Below are 25,752 nucleotides of genomic sequence, written 5' to 3' on the forward strand. Positions count from 1 at the left end.
TCTGGTCTGGAATGTCCTTCCTTTTCATATGCCACAGACCACAGTGCCATATGCCACTCTCCCACCTTTAAAACTATATTAAAAGCACAACTCCTCCAAGAGGCCTTCCCCAAAGAAGTCCTCATTTCCATTTCTCCCAATCTCTTCTGCATCACTCTTGTACAGGGATTTGCCCCCTCTATTCACCTCTCCCTCATCCTCATGGCACTTAGGTACATAGCCATTATTTAATCTATTAATTTATAGTAATGTCTGTCTCCTCCTCTAAACTGTAAGCTTATTGTGGGCAGGGAATGTGGCTACCAACTCTGCTATATTGTACCTTCCAAACATTTAGTACACTACTTTGCATACAGTGAACACTCAATAACTATGATGGATTAATTGATATCACAACCTGCCTTCTACTCCAGCTTCACATGTACTTAAGGAGATATCTGTACATATGCATTTATATACATATCTGTAATTTTATTTATTTATAATAGTGTCTGTCCCTCCCTCTGGACTGTAAGCTCACTATGGGCAGTGAATATTATATCTGTTATATTATTATACTCTACTCTGCCAAACATGTAGTACAGTGCTCTGCACACAGCAAGCGCTCAATAAATATGATTGACCCTGTAGTACATTGCTCTCCCTTTGACAGGACAGGGACAGGGAGATCCAAATGCATAGGTGACACAGAAAGGCGTGGGAGAAAATGAAGTGAGGGGTTTAGTCAGGGGAACTTCAGTCCCAGAGATGATACCTGTAAAATTTCCTTGACTTCATACCTGGCAGAAGGGGGACTTTTGGAAATATGGTTTAAGAAGGAAAGATCATTCTAAAATATGTCAAATATGAATCCTAATAGCAATATCTCCACCAACTAAAGAAATATCAGAACTAGGAATCCTGAGTTATGTTCTTATCCCAGGATTACGATGTTAATCATACCATAATCCATAAAGCAGAAGAAGGTAGGCAGTTGATTACAGATTGCTTGGATGAGTCAACATAGTGCTATTGATTAGTGGTCTGAAGAATGTCAGCCAGCTTCCCCCATGTGCCAGAGACCTTAGCAACACTGAGAATGTACACTTTTCATTAGCTGCTGTATTCTGTGACCCCAGAAGTATACTGTCCAGTGATGCACTAACTCCCCCTCTAGACTTTGATCTACTTCTGAGCAGGGAACACATCTACCAACTCTATTACATGGTATTATCCCATGCATTTAGTAGTTCTCTGCACACAATAAGTACATGATAAATACCACTGAGAGCTCACTGTGTGCAGTTCACTGTACTCAGCGCTTCAGAGAGTACAACATAATAAAGACATCTTCCCTGCCCCCAGTGAGGTCAAGTCAACCTGATAATGTAAGCTCCTGTGGGCAGGGAGTGTGTCTACTAACTTCTTTATATTGCACAGTAAGCACTCAATAAATATAGCATTGATTGATTGATGTCTGCAAAGGGAGTTATTCCCAGATTTCCAAATCCACAGGGACAGTCTACACCTGGTTTCTCTTCCCCTTAAACTTAGCACCACATATGGGACAGGAACTTTGATTTTATTATATTGTAGGAAAAGTGGCATGGCTTGTGGAGAAGGCATGCGCTTAGGACTCAGAGGACCTGGGTTCTAATTCCAGGTCAGCCTCTTGTCTACTTTGTGTCTCAGTGACCTGATCTGTAAAATGAGGGTTGAAACTGTGAGCCGCATGTGGGACAGGGACTGTGTCCAACCTGATTAGCTTGTATCTACCCAGCACTTAGTACAAGACACATTGTAAGTCCTTAACGAATACCATCATTATTAATAGTTGTAGTAGTACCGAAGACTTGATCCCATACATTGTCTAGAGCTTTGTCTTTCTTCCAAGGAGACCTCAAAACGGTTCACTCATACTCCAGTTTTCTCTTTTGAATGGGTCTTCACTGTACCCTGGGCCACAGGTCAAATTGGTCTCTGTGTAATTTGCCCTGGGATCAGTATCCTGGAGCAATGCAAAATGTTCTTCCCCAAAGGGGATGTTGCTGCTGCTGCTTCCAGAAAGATTTTGAGCTTTGCACATCGATCAGGAAAGAATGTCTCTAGAGGGAGGAAGAGTGTGGGTGAGGTCATCTGCAGGGGAACATGGGGGAGGTTTAAAGGTTGGAACTATTGCATTGATAAGTAGGTCTACCCTAAAATCAGATGCCCCTGGATCAAGTCCAGAGTCATTAGTTTTGGCTCAAATTTCTTCCCCTCTGACATATCAACAGCTGATATATGTTACCTTGGTGTGTGATGAGAAGGGTATGCCATGTGTCCAAATAGAAAGACCATGGGCATGGCGGTCAGGAGACCTAGATTCTAGTCCCCGCTTCACTAATGGTCAAAAAAAAAAATAATGATCACTGTGGGATTTGTTGAGCACTTACTATGTACTAAGCACCTTATTAAGCCTTGGGGTAAACAGAAGATTATTTAGACAGAAGATAATTTGGTCAGACACAGTCCCTGACCCAGATGAAGCTCACAGTCTAAGTAGAAGTGAGAACAAACATGTCATTTCTATTTCACAGTTCAAGTTACTGAGGTCCAGAGAAGTTAAATCCAAGGGTCTGTTGCATATGACTTTAGACGAGTCATCTAAATTCTTTGAACTTCCGTTTCTTCACCTGAAAAGTAGGAATGATATAGACTGTGACCTTCAAGAGGACCAAACATTTGTTTTCATAACCTTGTATCTACCCTGGTGATTAGTACAAAAAAAGTGCCTAATAAAAATTGTAATTATTCTGAGGCCCAAGACAACTGACCAGATTAATGCTACCCTAGGAACACCCCTGCAAATTGATTTTCCATATTCCTCCTCGGGATTTGAGGCCAGCTGAATTCTTGGTCCCAGAGCTGAATTCTTGGTCCCAAACCTGTCTTGAAAGACCATCAGATCAAGGAGGCCAGTGAAACCAGATGGCTAAGGGTCTGCCTTAGGGTCTGAGTCACTGCCTGCACATTAGAACTCCTTGGCCAAAGACATGCACATAAGTCAATCACTCAAGTAATAATATTTATTGAGCACTTAATATATGCAGAACACTGTGCTAAGCACTTGGGACTTGGGAGAATACAAGAAAACAGAGTCAGTAGACATATTCCCTGCCTACAGGAATTTAAGGTCTAAGAAGGGAGATGGACATTAAAATCAAGTACTGCGGGGCTGAGGGTGGGGTGAATATTGCCACTTGTCTGCTTTGTGACCTTGAACAAGTCATTTCACTTCTCTGTGCCTCAGTTACCTCATCTATAAAATGGGAATCAAGACTGTGAGCTTCACATGGGGCAGGGACTGTGTCCAATCCAATTTGCTTGAATCCATCCCAGAACTTAGTACAATTTCTGGCACATAGTACACACTTAACACATACTATAATTATTATTATTATAATCAAATATTTAAAGGATACATATCCATCTGCATAGGTGAAGCAGAAGGGAGAGGGAGGAATAGGGAAGGGGACAGAGGAAATCCTCTTGGAAGAGATGATATTTGAACAAGGCTTGGAAGGTGGGGTGAGTGGTAGTCTGTCATATACGAAGGAGGAGGGCATTCCAGGCCAGAGGCAGCATGCGGGCGAGGAGCTGGTTGTGAGATAGATGAGACTGAGGTATGGTGAACATGTTGGCATTCGGGGAACAAAGCATGCAGGCTGAGCTGTAGAAGGAGATCAGCAAGGTAAGATAGGAGGGGGAAAGCTGATTGAGTGCTTTGAAACCAATGGTAAGGAGTTTCTGTTTAAAGTGAAGTTGGATGGGCAATCACTGGAGGTTTTGGAGAAGCGGGGAGATGTGAATTAAATGTTTCTTTGCCAAAATATTCTGGGCAGCAGATTGAAGTGAGGACCGGGAGTGGGGAGAGGTGGGAGGCAGAGAGGTCAGTGACAAGGGTTATGAAATACTCAAGGTGGCTAGGATAAGTGGTTGGATCAGTGTAGTGGTACTTATGATGGAGAAGAAAGGGAGGATTTGAGCAATGTTCTGAGGGTAAAACCTACGGAATTTGGTGACAGTGACCAGATGGGTTGAATGAGAGAGAGATGAGAGAATGGGGCAGCGTGGCTCAGTGAAAAGAGCACAGGCTTTGGAATCAGAGGTCATGAGTTCAAATCCCAGCTCTGCCACTTGTCAGCTGTGTGACCGTGGGCAAGTCACTTAACTTCTCTGTGCCTCAGTTACCTCATCTGTAAAATGGGGATTAAGACTGTGAGCCCCACGTGGGACATCCTGATTCCCCTGTGTCTACCCCAGCGCTTAGAACAGTGCTCGGCACATAGTAAGCGCTTAACAAATACCAACATTATTATTATTATAATGGCAAGGTTATGCTCTTGTGAGACAGGGAAGGTACAGGTGTTTTATACAGTGATGGGAAAGGCAGGGAGGGGACAGATAGCCTTAAGTTTTTAGTGAGTGCTTACTTGGAAGAGTACAATATAATAATAAATAGACACATTCCTTGCCCACAACAAGCTTACAGTGTAGAGGGGTTTGGGTGACAAGATGTGGAATTCTGTTTTAGTCATAATAAGTTTGAGGTGTCAGTGGGACATCCAAGTAAAGTTGTCTTGAAGGCAGGAGGAACTGAAGAGAAGGGGAGAGATCAGGGCTGGAGAGGTAGATTTGGGTGTCACCTGCATAGAGATTGTAGTGGAAACTGGTAGTGAATGAGTTTGCCGTGGGTGTAGATGGAGAATAGAAGGGTATCCAGAACTGAGCCTTGAGGAACTCCTACAGATAGAGGGTAGGAGATAGAGGAGGTGCCTATGTAAGAGACTGAGAAGGAGCAACTAGAGAGATATAAAGAGAGGAGAGGACTGCCTGAACAAGTCCCTTCTGGGTCCTCGGGTCCCAGGTCGACCCAGTCCAGATTCCTCAGGAAGCCCGTGAGACCCAGATGGAATTGAACCTAGTTCCGCTCCATTCCCCTCAGGGGGGTCCTTGTGGTCAAATGTCATTTCTGGTCCCTAGATGAGCAATGAGGATAGGTAATACCTAAAATCTGGCTTCACCACATGGAAGGGCTTAAAAGCACTCAGCGTGGTGGAGAAAGGGAGAGAGAAATCAATGCTTGCTTAATGCAGTTTCTTCCAGAGAAAATGAAATGAGTGGTTCAGGGGGGTGGGGCTAGGAAGGCCAAAGGAGAAAGAAAACCTTGACAGATGGCTGGACCCTGGAGACCAGACCTGCAAATCATTTTTCAAAGGACAAAAGAAGAAAAACATTATGGAATTGGCAGAGAACAAAATCCATCATTCTGCCAGTCATATGAGGCATTAAGAGAGACAGAAAGGCCTCGGTCCTGAAATGAGGAGTGCCACCTAGTAGATAGAGCAAGACCCTGAGAGTTAGAAGGACTGGTTCTAATCCAGCTCTGCTGCTTGTCTCCTGTGTGACCTTGGACAAATCACTTAACTTTTCTGGGCCCCAGTTAGCTTTTTTGTAAAATGGGGATTAAGACTGTGAGCCCCATGTAGGACACGGTCTGTGTCCAAAGCAGCATTTAGTTGCCATTGTTTTTACGAGATGTTCTTCCCCTTGACTCTATTTATTGCCATTGTTCTTGTCTGTCCGTCTCCCCCGATTATACTGTAAGCCCGTCAAACGGCAGGGACTGTCTATCTGTTGCCAACTTGTTCATTCCAAGCGCTTAGTACAGTGCTCTGCACATAGTAAGCGCTCAATAAATACTATTGAATGAATGAATGAATGAATGAATAGTGGATAGATCATGGGCCTGGGAATCAGAAGGTCATGGATTCTAATCCCTGTTCTGCTACTTATCTTCTGTGTGACCTTGGGCAAGTTGCTCCACTTCTCTGGGCCTCAGTCAACTCATCTGTAAATCAGGTATTGAGAGTGTGAACCCCTTGTGGGACAGGGACTGAGTCCAACCTGATTTAGTTATATCTAACCCAGTGCTTAGTACAGTGCCCAGCACATAATAAGTGCTTAACAAATACCACAATTATTATTATTTTTATTATCTCATGCTTAACATAGTGCCTGGCACAAAAGAGAAGCAGTGTGGCCTATTGGATAGAGCACGGACCTGTGAATCAGAAAGACCTGGATTCTACTTCTGCCTCCAGTCTCCCGGTTCCATCACTTGTCTGCTGTGTGAGCTTGGGCAGGTCACTTCTCTGTGCCTCAGTTACCTCATCTGGAACATGGGGATTAAGACTGCGAGCCCCATGAGGAACATGGAGTGTGTCTAACCTGATTAGGTTATATCTACTCTAGCGACAGTGCCTGGCACATACTAAGGGCTTAAAATTATTATCATTATTATTATTGGTAGTAGTAATAATAACAGCAAATACCATAAAAAACAACCCCTCAGGTCCCAGAATCTTCACCAAGGAATCAATTTTTGTGATAATGATCTGCATAGACTCATTTGCACTTTCTCATTCTGGCCAGTTGTGTTTGCTCTGGGACATGAAATGCAGTGAGCTGCTCAGCAGCAGGGGTGAAGTACATTATGGGGTGCATGCAGAGTTTAAATGCAGAACACATTTGAGACCATCCTGATTGCAGTATTGTGCCAACACTGTGCCTGAGGGGCTTGAACCAACTCCGGTCCTCACTGCCTACTCTTGCCAGCTATTTCCCAAATCCTGCTAATACAATCACTATCGATCAATCAATGATACTCACTGAGCGTGGCTCAATGGAAAGAGCACGGGCTTTGGAGTCAGAGGTCATGAGTTCGAATCCCGGCTCTGCCACTTGTCAGCTGTGTGACTGTGGGCAAGTCACTTCACTTCTCTGTGCCTCAGTTACCTCATCTGTCAAATGGGGATTAAGACTGTGAGCCCCACGTGGGACAACCTGATTCCCCTGTGTCTACCCCAGTGCTTAGAACAGTGCTCTGCACATAGTAAGCGCTTAACAAATACCAACATTATTATTACTGTGTACAGAGCATTTTTCTGAGCACTTGGGGGAGTACAAAACATCAGAGTTGGTAGACATGTTCTTGCTGATAAGGATTTACAGTCTAGAGGGGGAGGCAGACATTTAAATAAATTATGGATATGTACCTAAGTGCTGTGGGGCTGAGGGTGGGGTGAATATCAGGTGCTTGAAGGGTAGAGATCGAAGTACAAGGACAATGCAGAAGGGAGAGTGAGTCAGGGAAATGAGTGATTAGTTGGGGGAAAACATCTTGGAGGATTGTGATTTTTGAAGGGGTGGAGAGTAGTTGACTGTTATAGATGAAGGGTATGGGGGTTCCAGGCCCGAGGCCAGGGGCTGGTGGTGAGATAGATGAGCTAAAGGAACAATGAGTAGGTTGACATTCGAGTGAAGTACACAGATATAACGGCTCGGGAATAGCTATGACCTTCCTCTAGTTTGAGCTCCTAAATCCTCCTATCACAGTGGGAGAGTCAGACATAGATTGATGTCTTACATTCTGCTCTAGCCATAATATAGCTGCAAAACACAGACGGACTGACACTATTTAAAATTTAACCATTTCCATTGGTGGCCAACTGAGGCAGATAGCTGTTCTCATCTGGAGCACTGAGGGTTCACGGCTACTGAGGAGATGACAATCTGAGCTCAGCTGTGATGTTGTGGTCACCTGATTCAGATGACTGGTAAAGATGATCCCTTTGGGGAGGCTGGAGCCTGCTCCAGAAGGGACCAGTGGAAAAGGTCAAAGGACAAGCTCAGGTCAACCTCAAAGCATGCTCCACTGACACTGATTCATGGGAAGTCACAGCAAGGTCCTCCTGGCATCAGATCTGCCCTTTGGCTGTTCAGCCCTCTGACAAATGCATTACCACAGCAGAGCAGAAGGGTGGCAGCTTTAAAAACTGCACAACAAATGGTGCTAAGCATCAGAGGTTCTGTCTGTGGGTGGTGGAGGGGCTCGCACCTTGGCCTCCAGGCACATCTCGCAATTTATCGGAAGTGACTGGACCAAGGCTCAGCGTGGCATAGTGGCTAGAGCACAGACTTGGGATTCAGAAGGACCTGGGTTCTAATCCTGGCTCTGCCTCTTGTCTACTTTGTGACCTTGGGCAAGTCACTTAACTTCTGTGGGCCTCGGTTACCTCATCTGTAAAATGGGGATTAAGAGTGTGAGGAGCTTCATGTGGCACAGGGACTGTAGTCCAACCTGATTAACAGCATGGTTTAGTGGATAGACCATGGGTCTGGGAGTCAGAAGGTCATGGGTTCTAATCCCAGATCTGCTACTTATCTGCTGTGTGACCCTGGGCAAGTCACTTGACTTCTTTGTGCTTCAGTTACCTCAACTGTAAAATAGGGATTGAGATGCTGAGTCCCTCGTAGGATGGGGACTGTGTCCAATTCGATTTGCTTGTATCCACTCTGGCACTTAGTATAATGCCTGGCACATAGTAAGCACTTAACAAATATTATTATTATTATGTCTCATCCAATGGCTTCACCAGGAATCTCCATCCTCCTCCTCCTCCTCCTCCTCCTCCTCCTCCTCCTCCTCCAGAGAGAATGGTGATGGGAAATAGTTTCTAGTGGTTGTAGAATCCCCTTCTGTGGAAAGTTTAGGAAGGAGAAGACAGGTTTTGTCATCAAATGATCTGAACATGGTTCTGCTTGACTGCTGTGAGATGAATTGATAACTGCACGAGGATGATTCAAATGCCATGAATCTCTGATTTTCATTTTTGGTGCTGCCGAAAGCCAGCTTAAGGAGTTTAATGAGGGATCTCTTTCTGGGCCCAAGGGTCTTGTAAGGAAAAGGCAAGGTTAGAAACCCAATTAAATAAGTATATAGGCAACTGTATTATCAGTACCTTTGTAGAACTAAGTTATTTCAAATGACATATCCCATGGAGGATCAGTCACTCATATATGCAGGGTTTGAAGTACTCTACTCTCGCCTCAGTTGCAAATTTGAAGCAATTCTGATTTCCCCAAATGCCCCCAAACTATGTTAAAATTGGAGATTTTTTTTTTTTCCAAATGATGACCACCTTCAAAGGTTCGGGGAAATGTTCTGCCAGGTTGGAACAGCTAAATTGGATGGAATTGTACTCATTATGGCATTGATAAAAATTAGAGTCATTGAAGATGGTGGTGGTGGCAGTAGTTTCCACTCTGTGGGGAAAATGAAAACTGGTTAAGTGCTTGCGGCTGCTCATCTAGTTATCTAATTACAGGCATCTCTCTCTCCTTCCAGAACTCACATTTTGAAAGCTGGATGGTGGGCAGAGATCTTTTCATGGAGACAGAGAAGTTACAATATCGCCATCGAATAAACCATTAGCCTCTCAATTCAAAGGGAAATTTAAGTCACAGAACTCAACATTATGCAAATCACTCTTTCATGTACCACTCTGACAATCATCAGAGAGCCCATCTGGGTGGGATTCCATTAAGGAAAATGAGATCTTTCTACCACGATCTAAGTTTGAATATCTAAATTAAGTGACTTCAAGGCATACAGAAGTTGTTATTCCCAATTAATCTCCTCACTGCCCAGTCTAGCCATCTCTTTAGCCAAATTGGCACTTACATATTTATCTCTTCATTTATATGATGTCAATTTCTTTTTCCATTTTACTATTTACCCTTTTTCTAAGCCCTTTCCTATCAGATACTTACTCATCAATTCATGTCAGGTTACCTCTTTTACTTCTAGGTTTTTCCAAGAGCCTGCTATAGGTTCCCCACACAGTAAGTGCTCAATCACTACCATAGATGATAAATCACTCTCATTTAATCGTAATTATTGAACACTTACTGTGTGCAGAGCACTGAAATAAGCACTTGGGAAGCACAATTCAGCAATGGAGAAAATCCCTGCCCACACCGGCTATCGATAGCATTTATTGCACACCTACTGTATGTGGAACACTGTACTAAGTGTTCAGGAGTACAATAGAGTTAATCATTATCCTTGCCTTCAAGGAGCTCACCATCTAGCTGAAGAGACAGACTCTCCAGCCCTCTAGGTTGTAAACTCATTGTGGACATGGAATGTGCTTGTTTATTGTTGAATTTTACTCTCCCAAGTACTTAGTACAGTGCTCTGCACACAGTAAGTGCTCAATCAATACAGTGCTCTGCACACAGTAAGCATTCAATACGATTGAATGAATTGCCCGAATGACTGACAGTAAAATAATTTATATAAGAGCAAGAGGGAAAAACAGACATGTACTTGAATTCATGCTTAAGCAAAATAAAAGATGTGTACATACATGCTACGGGAAGTGATTTATACAGAAGTGCATGGGTAGTGGTGTTGTACATTTAGGGGGGATGTTATCTGAGGAGATTACAAATCAATCCAGGGAGGCTACTTTGAGGAGATGTAATCTCAGAGTGTGAAATGTAGAATCTCAGAAGTACTGTATTTATCAGTTATGAAAGGAGAGTTCTAAGCTGAAAGAGAGGGTTGGAATAAGAGTTTGGGTGAAAAATAAATGAGAATGAAGCATGGTGAAGCATGCATCCGCTCCTAAACTTAAACCCTTACCCTAACACCTACCCTGAACTCAATCTCTACCCTAACCTCAAATTATGATCACTAACTGAAGTCTGAATGCTAAACTTTGACCCCAACCCCAGTCCTAACTTTAATTATGACCTCAAATCTAACCCAATTTCAATGCTATCCCTAAAAGCTGACCTTGGTCATATCCTTAGACTGCCCCTTCCTTAAATCACGACCTTAACCACAAGCTAACTCTAATAATAATAATAATAATAATGTTGGTATTTGTTAAGCACTTACTATGTGCCGAGCACTGTTCTAAGCGCTGGGGTAGACATAGGGGAATCAGGTTGTCCCACGTGGGGCTCACAGTCTTAATCCCCATTTTACAGATGAGGGAACTGAGGCACAGAGAAGTTAAGTGACTTGCCCACAGTCACACAGCCAACAAGTGGCAGAGCTGGGATTCGAACTCATGAGCCCTGACTCCAAAGCCCGTGCTCTTTCCACTGAGCCACGCTGCTTCTCCAACCTGGGCCCCGATGTTAACCTTTAACTATAACCCCAACCACAAACCTTACCTTAAAACATGACCCCAACATCAACCTTGATCTCAACTCCAGGCCTAACACCAATCCCCCACCCTAACTAAATTCTAGCACAGAAGAGAGTTACCATTGACTGAGGTTGTCAGTGTACTGATTTTGGTTTATGGAGCTGGCGATTGGAAATAGTTGCAGTTGGGACTTAGACATTTGAGGCAGTTGGTCGTGACAAATCCACCACTCCACCCTACCACCTCAGCAGCCAGACCACAGATCTTGGGAAGATGCATGTCCTTTCGTCCTGGGGCCAGTTCTGGGCAACGTGGTGTGTGGCTGCATGTTCTTTGTGTTCAACTGTTTAGTACAGTGCTTTGCACACTGTAAGCACTCAATAGATATCATTTATTGATTGATTGAAGGAAGAGATTATGGTGATAATTGTTTGGAAACATGAAGAGCAGCCAGCCCCGGCCCTTCTGAGGCGTGGACTGCCATGAGCAAGGAGACAGCCAAGTTGCACGTGCTGAATAGGGAACATGCAGGACTTCATGCATGTGACCACTGACATTTGAAATAGCCACACCAAAGAGCCCATGTTCAACCAGAGCATGGTAAATGTGTCAGCAAATGTCTTGGTAGCAGCTGCTGTCCTTACCACTTATGTTACATTATCAGTCCTTTTATTTCAACCCCCTGTCGCTTCACCACCCTGCCCCTTCACTCTCTTCTTCCCTTCACTGTCCCATTCCTTCACAGCCTCTGTCCCTTCACTCACCTCTTCCTTCCACTGTCCTCTTCACTTCACTGACCTTTTCCCTCCTCGGCCCTCTTAACTTCACTGCTCCATCCCTCCACTAACCCTGTCCCTTCGCTGCCTCTGTCTTTTCACTCTCCTCTTCCCTTCCTTTCCTGCTTCCCTTCATTGACCTCTTCCCCTCACTGTCCTCTTAATTTTGCCCTACTGTGCTTTAGAAATCCAACGTTTTATTATTATTATTAGTAGTAGTAGTAGTATTGATAGTAGTTCCCTAGTAGACCAACAACCCTAGCCCTTCTGATTCAGGCAGGATCATAATTAATCAATTGCAGTTATTGAGTTCTTACTGTGTGCAGAGCACTGTATTAAGCACTTGGGAGAGTACAGTATCACAATATAATAGACACATTCCCTGCCCAAAATGAGCTTACTGTCCAGAGGGTTACTAACTCTCACCATGGAAATCCTCTCACCAGGTCCGAAGACAAGAGGCTGAGGCTGAAGGAAGGCTTTTTAATGAACTGAACTGGAAAGGGACAGTACTCAAAACTTTGAAGAAACAGGGTGGGTAGATGATTTTTCTATATGGTATTTGTTAAGTGCTTACTATGTGCCAGGCACTGTACTAGGTTCTGGGGTAGCTACAAGTTACAAGTCCCACATGGGGCTTGGTCTTAATCCCCATTTTACAGATGAGTTAACTGAAGCCCAGAGAAGTAATTTGCCCAAGTCACAAAGAAGGTAAGTAGCAGAACTGGAATTAGAATCCAGGTTCTTTTGATTCCCAGGCCTGTGCTCTATCCACTAAGTAACACTGCTTTTCTATGCTGATCAAGAAATATATTCAAAGATGGACAAAATAATAGAATTTTGCTATTTGCCAGATCTGCTGCCTTGATTTCCTAGTACATCTGCTACTCTACCACCTCCAATTCATGGTCACTGTTGATCTAGCCTGGAATGCCAACCTAGTCCACGTCTTCTAAGCCCTCCTAAAATCCCACTTCCTCCAAGAAGCCTTCCTGATAAATTAACAGCACTCAAGTAACATTAACTCCACAGTCATCCTCAGCAATTGTGTATTTTGTGCCCATTCTCAGTGTTTATGGATATTTTTATTTGTCCATACTTGTAATTTATATATACTTGTAATTTACTCGTATTAATGTCTGCGTCCTCTTCTAGATTGCATGCTCACTGTGTGCAGGGAACATGTCTACCAATTCTGTTATACTATATTTTCCTAAGTGCTTAGTGAAGTGCTCTGCATACATATGATTGACTGATTGTACATTTGGTTACCTTCTCAGGGTTGCACCTGGAGAGTGTCTACTCTACCAGTCTCGACTACGGGAGGGAGAGACAAGCAGATGCATATCCATTCCATTCCTAGCTTGGCCAGTGGCTAGCAAATGGAAGGCAATCTGCTACAAATCAAAACTCACCTGTACAGGGCAGCAGCAGCATGGGAGACAGACTAGGTCTGAGACTTGAGTATAGGGCAGAAACTCAAGTTTATTGCATGGAAGGAGGCAATCCTAGCCTCTCTAATTCAGGCAGGATCGTAATTAATCCTGAGGGCTTACTGTCTGCAGAGCACTATATTAAGCATTTGGGAGAGTACAATATAACAATATAATAGACACATTCCCTGAACTTCTGTATTTTTACCAAGAAAACTCTATGGACACACTACCAAAACAATTGTAGCTAGAGGTGGGGCGATCTGGGAGAGATGTGTCTGTGGAGTCGCTCTGGGTCGGAGAAGACTCGACAGCATAAGACAAGACATTTGGTTATTCACCTATTTCACTCTGACAGACTTGTGTTACTCCTGTTATATCCTTGTTCTCCACTTGCTCACATTATTCATAAATAATTTCAGATTGCCTCTGTCCCCTCCTTATAATGAGGGCAGGAAACACGTGTCCTAATTCTTCCGTACTCTCCCATGTGCTTAGCACATTGCTTTAAAGTTAGAGGATGCTCAATAGATACCTCTGAATGAATGAATGATGAATACCAGTTCTGAAGCCAAAACTCAGGATGTAATCTCCCCATGCTGTTTTTCTGACAAACTATTCTATGCATACCATTTTGAATTGGAACAAAAAGTATTAATTCTGGCTATTCTTTCTTCTTTTCTGGATAACAAGTCCAATTTCATAAGCATCATTATGACATGTAGAATATCACTGCCTTAAGAATTTTGACTGTTAAAGAGAGAGGAACGGATGGAATTGTTTTCCCTTCCAGCAAAAAATGTGTCTCCTTTTCTGACTCCACAAGCTGCTTATGTTGAAAATAGTCTGTTTTGCTTATAGTAGCAATAATGGCCATAATAATAACAATTAGCGTATATAATGTGCTATTCAACTTAAGGTGCTTTATTTAGTGAGGCTTCTGGTTCGAAGTTGACTGCAGTCTCATTTAACACCCACACAGCAGGCTCCCTATGTGAGGGTTACACGGTGCAGAGAGTCACCACTCTTAGAGCAGGAGAGTGATCTTCTCTGACAGTCTCTGAACAGTGAATCAATCTCTCCTTAAGGCCAATTTTCCACAGGGGTGATGCCCCCTGATTCCATTCTTTGCAATCATTACCACAGAGAGAGCAGCCCCAAATTTTAAATAATACCTTTACTTCATGCGCCAAAGGAAAAAAATAAGCGGCATGGCCTAGAGAATAGAGCCCAAGCCTTAAGCAGTATGGCCTAGTGAATAGAGCACTAGCCGAGAGTCAGAAGGACCTGGGTTCTAATCCCAGGTCTTCCACTTGTCTGTTATGTGATCTTGGGCAAGTCACTTTACCTCTCAAGACCTTAGATCCCTCATCTGTAAAATAGGGATTAAGACTGTGTGCCCAATGCGGGACAGAGACTGTATCCACCCCCCATTTGCTTGTATCCCCCAAGCACTTAGTACAGTGTCTGGCACATAGTAAGCGCTTAACAAATACCACAATTATTACTTTTCCTCTGTGCCTGTGCTATCTCATCTGGAAAATGGGGATAAGAGTGTGAGTCCCATGTAGGACAGAAACTCTGTCCAACCTGATTAACTTGTATCTACCCCAATGCTTAGACCAGTGCTTAGCACATAGTAAGCACCTAACAAGTACCATTAATATTAACACTCTCTCTGGCTCTCATATTTTAGTGAGAGAGTTGGAAATATCATCACACAGCCAATCTGGGGTGACAACTGATGACTCTTGCACATGGGAAGCAGCATGGCTTAATGGAAAGAGCACAGGCTTGGGAGTAAGAGCTCATGGGTTCTAATTCAGGCTCCACCACTTGTCAGCTATGTGACTTTGGGCAAGTTGCTTAACTTCTCTGTGCCTCACTTACTTCATCTGTAGAATGGGGATTAAGATTTTGAGGCCCACATGGGGCAACCTGATTACCATGTATCTACCTTAGTGCTTAGAACAGTGCTTGGCACATAGTAAGTGCTTAACAAATACCATTATTATTATTATTATTATAGTGAACAAAGAGATGTTTGTGATTTAACAGGGTTTACAGTGGGCAGGTGGTACAATGGGGTGCCACCATATAGACCATTTTGTAGACATTCGCTCATGTCTCATGATTCTAGAGCATCTCTGGGAGAAGACCCTTGAGCCATCCACTGGCTAGGAGCCTCCATATTCCTTCCCACATTCTCTGAGCTCTGATGCCCTATCTAAGGTACAAACTCAAGAACAGGAGCAGCAGTGGGAGGGGAATGAGGACTGGAGATAAAAGTCCTGCAATGAAATGAGCTCAGTACTGTATTGGTACTGAGCAGGGCTGAACCAGCTGAACTATGCACTTCCCACAATCAAGCCAGGAAGATGCCTACCAAATTAAGTCCTTTCTAAGGAGCACAACTTTCCCAGGAAATATTTCAAAGCTAATTATGGCATCTGTTGGATCCTCAAGAGGAAATCTGGTGTATTAGCCCTTGTCCAGTGGGAATTGCCAAGCAGTATTTGTCAATTAATAAATTTATTAAGTGTTTACTGTGTGCAGGGCATTGTACTAAGCGTTTGGGAATGTACAGTGCAAGGGAGTTGATAGACATGATCTTCCTTGCCATCTACACTGTTTGTTTTTCTGTCACAGTGTTTGTTAGTTAGATATTTACATGGATATCTGTTCTCCATTTACACTCACTCCCTCGGTGAACTCATCCGCTCTCACGGCTTTGACTACCATCTCTACGCAGATGACACGCAGATCTACATCTCCGCCCCTGTCCTCTCCCCCTCCCTTCAGGCTCGCATCTCCTCCTGCCTCCGGGACGTCTCCACCTGGATGTCTGCCCGCCACCTAAAACTCAACATGAGCAAGACTGAGCTCCTCATCTTCCCTCCCAAGCCCGGTCCGCTCCCAGACTTCTCCATCACCGTGGATGGCACGACCATCCTTCCCGTCCCGCAGGCCCGCAATCTCGGTGTCATCCTTGACTCGTCCCTCTCGTTCACCCCACACATCCTATCCGTTACCAAGACCTGCCGGTTTCACCTCTACAATATCGCCAAGATCCGCCCTTTCCTCTCCACCCAAACGGCTACCTTACTATTACGGGCTCTCGTTATATCCCGGCTAGACTACTGTGTCAGCCTTCTCTCTGACCTCCCTTCCTCCTCTCTCGCCCCGCTCCGGTCTATTCTTCACTCCGCTGCCCGGCTCATCTTCCTGCAGAAACGATCTGGGCATGTCACTACCCTTCTTAAACAACTCCAGTGGTTGCCTATCGACCTCCGCTCCAAACAAAAACTCCTCACTCTAGGCTTCAAGGCTCTCCATCACCTTGCCCCTTCCTACCTCTCCTCCCTTCTCTCTTTCTACCGCCCACCCCGCACGCTCCGCTCCTCTGCCGCCCACCTCCTCGCCGTCCCTCGGTCTCGCCTATCCCGCCGTCGACCCCTGGGTCACGTCCTCCCGCGGTCCTGGAACGCCCTCCCTCCTCACCTCCGCCAAACTGATTCTCTTTCCCTCTTCAAAACCTTACTTAAAAATCACCTCCTCCAAGAGGCCTTCCCAGACTGAGCTCCTCTTCCCCCTCTACTCCCTCTGCCATCCCCCCTTTACCTCTCCGCAGCTAAAGCCTCATTTTCCCCTTTTCCCTCTGCTCCTCCACCTCTCCCTTCCCATCCCCACAGCACTGTACCCGTCCGCTCAACTGTATATATTTTCGTTACCCTATTTATTTTGTTAATGAATTGTACATCGCCTTGATTCTATTTAGTTGCCATTGTTTTTACGAGATGTTCTTCCCCTTGACGCTGTTTAGTGCCATTGTTCTTGTCTGTCCGTCTCCCCCGATTAGACTGTAAGCCCGTCAAACGGCAGGGACTGTCTCTATCTGTTGCCGACTTGTTCATCCCAAGCGCTTAGTACAGTGCTCTGCACATAGTAAGCGCTCAATAAATACTATTGAATGAATGAATGAATGATATTTAAAAGGTAGAGTTCATGGCTTAATGAGGAACTCCTCACCTTTCACAAATAGCCCTCATAGTGAATACTTCATTACAATCTCCCACAGAATCTGGGGCTAGAATATATAGATTGACCATGTTTCCCAGTAGAGTCAGAAGTGTCCTGGATTTTTTTGTATCTCTGGGGAATTTTAAGAAAATGTAAAAATGCCTCAGAATTTGTATTTACACTGACTAAACTGGGCAGTCTACCTTATACCAATGCCCAGCTGTTCTAGGCCACTTTAACTACTTAGGTTTTTATGCCTGACCTGGAGCAGGCCCAATTTAGAGCCCATAGAATTCTAGAACTTGAAGTCTGCATGTCCTAGAATGCTAAGTGGAATTAATCTTGCATTTCCTGGCCTCTCCCTTCCTCTTCTTCTCTCTCTTCCTACTTACCCCCACGACCATGACTACTTGCTTTGTTGCCTGACTACTTGTTTTGCTTTGTTGTTTGTCTCCCCCTTTTAGACTGTAAGCCCGTTGTTGGGCAGGGCTTGTCTCTGTTGCCAAATTGTACATTCCAAGTGCTTAGTACAGTGCTCTGCACACAGTAAGAGCTCAATAAATATGACTGAAAGAATGAATGAATCATGACTGCTGAGAAGAAACGGAAAGGTGCAAGCTTGACCTGAGGTGTTCTTTTGTTTTCAAAAAATGGGTAGAATATGGTCAACCCAGATTTGTCCTATGGAGAAATTTGGTAGATAGAAGGGGACAGCAGTTTCATTTTCAAAATTCTCTCATTTCTCTAGAAAAAAGATTTCAAAGCCAATCATTCAATCAGATTTATTGAGCACCTATGTGCTGAGTACTAAACCAAGGAGTTGGACATGTACAACAAATATACAAGTATAGTAAATAGTCCCTGCCCTCAAAGAACTTAGAATTTCAATTGTTTTTGTAAACAACAGGAAAAGCATCTTGAATCATATTGTAGGCAAAATGATATTTTATATCTGATCACTTTTCTCAGCACAGTAGATGTGGCAACATCCTTGGGTCACATTAGGGGATAGTACTCTGGCTTTAAACAAAATGGAAATCTTTCAGCTAGCTGGCCTGGCAGTCTGGTGCAGTTTGTTTTTAAAAAAATTAAAATAAACAGACATCTAATAACACATCTTGATCAAATTGGTCCAAGACTTCAGTGAATTAATGCCCAGAGCTATTTATTGCTGTGAAAATTCAAGCAGAATTTTATCTGGTCAAGATAATCACTGGTGAAGATGAAAGCAGTAGCTAAGTGGAATAAAATGAAAAAAGGAGATTAAGGAAGGACAATTTTGCATGCTATAGGATCTGTAAATATTCTTATTTTTTTCTCAGTAATATAATAGTAAAATAGCCCTTTGTACATCACTCTTCCTCGATGAGACTTTGCCCAAATAATTTCTAATCTCCCCAGATTGCTTTCACACACTGCCACTTCAATACTCTTGGAGAGTGGCTTAGTGGAAAGAGCATGGACCTGGTAGTTAAAAAGACAGGAGTTCTAATCCCAGCTCTGCCACCTGTCTGCTGTGTGACCTTGGGCAAGTCACTTAACTTCTCTGGGCCTCAGTTACCTCATCTGTAAAACAGGGATTAAGAGTGTGAGCTCCATGTGGGACAGGGATTGTGTCCAACCTGCTTAAATTGTATCTACCCCAAGAGCTTAAAACTGTGCTTGGCACATAGTAAGCACTTAACAAGTACCATAATAATAATAATCATTATTATTATTGCTGTAACACCTAAGTACCCAGGTGTACCTGCACTCCCTCCTGTAACCCTTATGTACATAACCTAGTAAGTCCTAATTTATATAGTGTCATTGCTACTCAACATGCTCTATATTACTTAAAACACAGCTTCATATACATATCCCTCTTTTCTTCTTCCTTCCTACATGTAAATTGTTTTATTGTCTGTCTCCTCCTCCAGATTTTAAACTCTTTAGTGAAAGCATCATGTTTACTAACCAGACAGCAAGTCGTCATGGTTATGACAGATAGTGGAAAATTCTGCTTGGGATGTTTTGGAACAAGGGTGATGACATCAGAACCGAATGAGTCGATTTCTGGGGGTTTTATCCTTATTAAGCTCTGGCTAATTTTTGGCAATGCAACTTGAGGAATACAATATTTTTTATGTGAAAAGTCCTGTCAAATCCCTTCTTTATCATGGAGTGAGTTTTGTTATCAGGCCAGAATGGAGAGAGGCTTTTTCCAAGGGAAGGAGAATGGGTGACCGTTAATCAAAGCCATAAAAATGCCTGCCTGCCTGCAGCATCTCCCAGTTCACTAGCTCCAATAATTCTAGGATCAGCCAGGTGGGTTCCTAGGGCAGCTGGCACAGTCTCTAAATGGGGAGGAGTAAGATGCTGCCAAGGCTTGCTCTATTAGCTCTGAAACCTAGCTGCCAGAAATATTTCCATTTACACTGGCTCCTGTGTATCTGAATATTCCCAGAAAATCTCAATCTCTCTTCCCCCCCTTTCTCTTTCTCTTTCTCTCCCTCCCTCTTCAATCAATAAATAATATTTATTGAGCACTTACTATGTGCAGAGTACTGTACTAAGCCCTTTGGAGAGTACAATACAACAGAGTTAGATGCATTCCCTGCCCTCAACAGACTTATAGTCTAGAGACGGACAAACATTAATATTAATAAGTAATTTATACTAATTTAAAGATAGGTGGAAGGTCAAACATCCAAAGGTCACAGATCCAGATGCATAGACAACACAAAAGGGAGAGAGAGTTGGAGTGGGGAAAGACTTTTGGAGGAGACCTGACTTTCTTCCCTCACTCTCTCTTCCTTCCCTGACACACAAACATCTCTCCTATCTTTGTCTCTCATCTCTCCTCTGCTAAGAGAGAACTTCCATTAAGCCAATCAATCACAGAATCTGCCCATTTCCACAGATTCTCAGGAAGGGTGACACCGAATCTGAAATAATTGCAGTAATTATATTTATTGAGTACCCACGGGCTACATTGCACTTTAACTTAAGCACCTTGAAAAATGTGCCAGTAGCACCACAGTTCTTCCAAGAAAAATGTTCTTGTTTCTTTCTTGCAGAGAGTATGTCAAGAGCTAATAAAAGGATTTGAATGGCCCTACCAAGCCAGCTCACTCACTCCCAACCCCCATTACAATAATAATAATGATAATCATAATAATGATAGTACTTTTTAAGTGCTTATTATGTGCCAAGGACTGTACTAACCACTGGGGTAGAGACTAATCAGGTTGGACACAGTTCCTGTCCCAGATGGTGCTCACAGTCTTAAGTAGGAGGAAGTAGGATTTAATCCCCTTTTTATAGATAAGGTAACTGAGGCCCAGAGAAGTGAAGTGACTTGCCCAAGGTCACACAGCAGAGAACTGGCAGTACTGGGATTATAATTTAGGTCTTCTGACTCCCAATCCTGTGCTCTTTCCACTAGGCCACACTGCATTAGCACTTGATCGGAAGATACAAGAAGTGATGGCTAAGTAGGGTGGTTTGAGAGCAGAAGGATGAGGTTGGCAGTGAGTGCTTATTCTGGGTTTAGAAGTTAAAAACATCATTTACTGAGAACCCAATGGCTGTGATGCCCTGTATTTAGCACAACAGAGGCATATCAGGCACGTTTCCTGCCCATGAGGAACAGAATAGAAGTCTGAGGTATTGAATCTGCCCTTTTGAAGGAAATAATTATCACCTTGTCCACTTAACAGACATAAATGTTCTCGCAGAGCTGGGGAGAGTTGATTCTATTTATTTGCTGTTGTTTCAGTGAGATGTTCTTCCCCTTGACTCTATTTATTGCCATTGTTCTTGTCTGTCTGTCTCCCCCGATTAGACTGTAAGCCTGTCAAAGGGCAGGGACTGTCTCTATCTGTTGCCGATTTGTACATTCCAAGCGCTTAGTACAGTGCTCTGCACATAGTAAGCGCTCAATAAATACTAATGCATGAATGAATGAAGCCCCTGCTCTGGGTTATTTGCCGTTCTTTCTGTTCAGTTCAGGTGTCCTTGTCCCCATTTTCCATGACTCCACCAGAGGCCCTTCATTTTACTGTTCATCTCTAGGGGATGGGAAGCATGCTCAGAGGTGCTTAGTACACTGCCCAGATCCATCCACCAATCCTCAGAACTGCACTAGAACCTTGGGGAAGCCAGTCAGTCAATTGTATTTATTGTGCACTCACTGTGTGCAGAGCACTGTACTAAACGCTTGGGAGAGTTCAGTATAAAACAGACACATTCCACATTCCCTGCCCACAGAGATCTTACAGTCTAGAGTCTGTTGGGAACAGCCGGGGATGGGGGAATGGGGCTAATCCACTAGGGAATTGATTGAGCACCTATTAAACATCAAATGCTCTGCTGGAGTCCTCGCCCCTGAGGGATATGCAGAAGACAGATATGATGAAATTCCTTCCATTAATGAAAGGTAAACCGATGTAAACAATCAAGTGTGTACAAACATCAATTGTATTTTTGAAGACCTCCTCTGTGAAGAGAGTATATAGAGGTAATAGGAATTTACTATTGAATGGGGAAGAGTGTAGCTGACAATAATAATGATAATTAGGACTGTGGTATTTATTAAGGACTTCCTATAGGTCACAAACACTGTTCTGAACACAGGACTAGAAATGGTAGTATAGAACAGACCAGACAAAGTCACATTCCAAAAGGGTGTTCACGGTATTGAACGAGAACGGGTATTGAATCTCCATTTTATAGGCAATGCAACTGAGGCATAGAGAAGTTAAGGGACTTGCCCAGGGTTACACAGCAGGCAAATGAACAAATGAATGAATACAACAACACATGAAAGTGCTGAAGTGACTGGAAGAGGGGTGTGACCAAAAGGTAGAGGGATCCATCAATGCTATTTAATGACTGCTAGCTATAAGCAGAACACTGTACTAACATTACCTGTTAGCTATTTATCTGTGCAGGGAATAGGCATTTTTTTTCACACAGTATGTTCCCAACTACAGTGTTCTGCATATGCAGTGGGCCTCTGCCAATGTTGTTGATGATGACATTCTGAGGGTGGTATTTCAGAAAGTTTTGGAGGTGTGGAAAGGATATGTTCAAACCTGAGTGGGGAGGGCATTAGATATTCATATCAACCCCCAGAAAGAACAATGATTATGGTTTTATGGTGCCAACAGCACTACCATCCTTCCTGAATCACAAGCCCATATCCTTGGCTCTATCCTTGACTCACCTCTCTCATTCAACCCATATTCATTCATTGAGTTGTTTTTATTGAGTGCTTACTGTACTGACAATTGCCAAGTACAATTTGACAACAGATTGATTAGACTGTAAGCCCGTCAAACGGCAGGGACTGTCTCTATCTGTTGCCGACTTGTTCATCCCAAGCGCTTAGTACAGTGCTCTGCACATAGTAAGCGCTCAATAAATACTATTGAATGAACAGATATTCAATCTGTCATTATATCCTGTCAATTCAACCTTCACAGATCACTACTATCCACCCTTTCTTCTCCATCCAAACTTACTTCCTTAATCCAAACACTTATTTATCCTTTCCTGACTTGATTATTATATCAGCCTTCTTGCTGACCTCCCTGCCTCCTGCCACTTCCTATTCCAGTCCATATTTCACTTTGTTTCCCAGATTATTTTTATAAAGAACAGCTCTGTTGATATTTCCGCATTCCCAAAGAACCTCCAGTGGTTGCTCATCCACCTACGCATTAATAGAAATGCCTTACCATTGGCTTTAAAGCACTAAATCAACTTGCCCCTTTCTACCTTACCTCATTGTTCTTCTACTACAATCCAGCCCTCACACTTCGTTCCTCTATTATCATCCTACTCACTGTACCTCGATCTCATCTTTCTCGCTGCAGACCTCTCACCCGGGTCCTTCCTTTGGTCTGACATGCCCTCCCTCTTCATATATGCCAATCACACTTCCCACCTTCAAAACCTAATTGAAAGCACATCTCCTCCAAGACGCCTTTCCTGACTAAGCCCTCATTTCCTCTTCTTCCACTTCCTCCTGCATCATCCTTACACTTACATTTGCTCCCTTTATTCGCACCTCCCTCAGTCCCACAGCATTTATGAACATACCCATAATTCATTTTTCTATATCAGTGTCTGTCTCCCCATATAGACTGAAAGCTCATGGTGGCAGGGAAGGTGTCTACCATCTCTGTTATATTGTATCCTCCCAAGCCCTTAATACAGTTCTCTGCTCTCAGATATGATTGATTGACTGTTTATACATGCCACAGGTTTCACTAATAGTGAAGGTGGTAGCACTGTGACTCACAAGCCTAGGGTCACATAAGTTTACCTTCATATGTATCTGTGGAGTTCATTGGTTAGAAAAAGATAGTTAGGATTACTTTCTTGTGAGATTGTAAGTCTAGTGTGAATCTCTACATGACTGATGGTTAAGCCAGCAGGGAATGAAAGGGTCAGGGAGATAGAGTGGGAGAAGATGACCGGGAAAAAAAATCATAATAAATACAATTGAATGAGTAAAAAAAAGGGAAAACTGCAGAGAGGAGACAGGGGTGGAGAGAATATATGAATGTTTTCTCCCTCTCCATACATAATACATAAATGACCAGGGATCAGACTACTGGCACACAGGCACTTTCATTCCTGTGGGGGTATGGATTTATTTGAAAGTATTATTGTCTGTCTCCCTGTCTAGACTGTAAGCTCATTATGGGCAGGAAGCATGTCCACTAATTCTGTTGGATTGTACCTTCCCAAGAGCTTAATATAGTGCTCTGCACATAGTAAGTGCTCAATAAATATCATGGATTGATTGATTAAAGAGGAAATGGAAACGGGCTTTCTGCTGGTTTCCTTCTAATTTACAAGGCTTTCAGGGGTGTGGTTTCTCTTCATAACTATTTCTCTTCTGATCTACTTCCCCTTCATCTGTTCCCTGCATTCCAGCTGGCCACATTTCCAAATCCATCTCATCTAACTGAATCAATCAATTGTATTGATTGAGTGCTTACTGTGTACAGAGAACTGTATTCATTCATTCAGTCGTATTTTTTTAGTGCTTACTGTATGCAGAGCACTGTACTAAGTGCTTGGAATGTACAATATGGCAAGATAGAGGCAATCCCTGCCCAACAATAGGCTCACAGTCTAAAAGTGGGAGACAGCAAAACAAAACAAGTAGGCATCAATACCATCAAAATAGATAAATAGAATCATAGATATATACACAATGACCACTCAATCAAATTATACATTTAGGAGGCAATGGTTTCAAGGAGTCCAAGATCAATTTAAAATTAAGAGTGCAGAATCACTTAAAACACAGAGTTGAATGCTATCATTGGATTCTGTAACCTAAGCCGCAATAGTATTAGTAATCATTATTAAGCTCTTAGAGTGAATAGGGCCCTGAACTAAGCACTAAGAAAAAAATCACAGTTGAGAATTGGACATTGTCCCTGGTCTTATAAGTGGTCAATAAATTGGTGGAGGAGGGTTTGCTTCGGCGGGGGGGTATTTTTTAATGGTTGTTATTAAGTGTTGACTCTATGTCAAGCACTGTTCTAAGCAGTGCTTGGGAGAGTACAATGCAACATAGTTGGTAGGCATGTTTCCTGCCCAAAGTGAGCTTGCAATCTAGAGGGAGAAACAGACATTAAAATGAATTATGGATACATATATAAGTCCCTAGGGGCTGAGGGCAGCTTGAATATCAAGTGTTCCAAGCATACAGATCCAAGTGCATAGGCAACACAGAAACGAGAGGAAGTAGAGTTAATGAGGGCTTAGTTGGGGAAAGCCTCTTGGAGGAGATGAAGTTTTAATAAGGCTTTGAAAGTGGGGAGAGTAATGGTCTTTTGGATGTGAAGAGAGAGGGAGTTTCAGGTCAGAGGCAGGGTGGGGGCTAGAGGTTGGTGGAGAGATGGATGAAATCATGATACAGTCAGTAGTTTGCCTTTAGAAGAGTGAAGTGAATGGACTGGGTGGACTGGGTTGTAAAAGGAAATCAGGAAAGTAAGAAGGGGGCAAGGTGACTGTGTGCTTTAAAGCTGGTGGTAAGAAGTTTCTAGTATTATTTAGGTGGATGGGCAATCACTGGAGGTTCTCCAGTGGGGAAACATGGACTGCACAGTTTTGTAGAAATATAAATGGGAAGTAGAGTGAAGTATGGACTGAAGTGAGGAGAAACAGAAGGCAGGGAGGTCAATAAGGAAGCGGATACAGTATGGACCTGGGAGACAGAGGACCTGGGTTCTAATCCCAGTTGTGCCACATGCCTGCTCTGTGATCTTGGGGAATTCACTTCAGTTCTCCATGCCTCAGTTTCCTCATTTATAAAATGGGGATTCAATACCTGTTCTCTTAGGAAACTTAGGTCATGAGTCCTGTCTAGGACAGGAACTGTGTCTGACCTGATTATCTTGTATCTTCCCCAGCACTTAGAACCTTACATAGCAAGTGCTTAGCAAATACCACAATTGTTATTATTATTATTATCATTATTATTATGTC

At 43.2% G+C, this 25,752-nt stretch overlaps 1 non-coding gene across 1 annotated transcript; it reads left to right on the forward strand.

Moving 5' to 3' along the window:
• The first annotated feature begins 13,073 nt into the window (after positions 1-13,073).
• Positions 13,074-13,208, forward strand: LOC114811600. The gene has a single exon (XR_003759296.1). It is a non-coding gene; the product is annotated as a small nucleolar RNA SNORA7 (small nucleolar RNA).
• The last annotated feature ends 12,544 nt before the right edge of the window (positions 13,209-25,752 follow it).

This window comes from Ornithorhynchus anatinus, chromosome 4 (genome assembly GCF_004115215.2).
Source record: "Ornithorhynchus anatinus isolate Pmale09 chromosome 4, mOrnAna1.pri.v4, whole genome shotgun sequence".
Classification (NCBI taxonomy): domain Eukaryota; kingdom Metazoa; phylum Chordata; class Mammalia; order Monotremata; family Ornithorhynchidae; genus Ornithorhynchus; species Ornithorhynchus anatinus.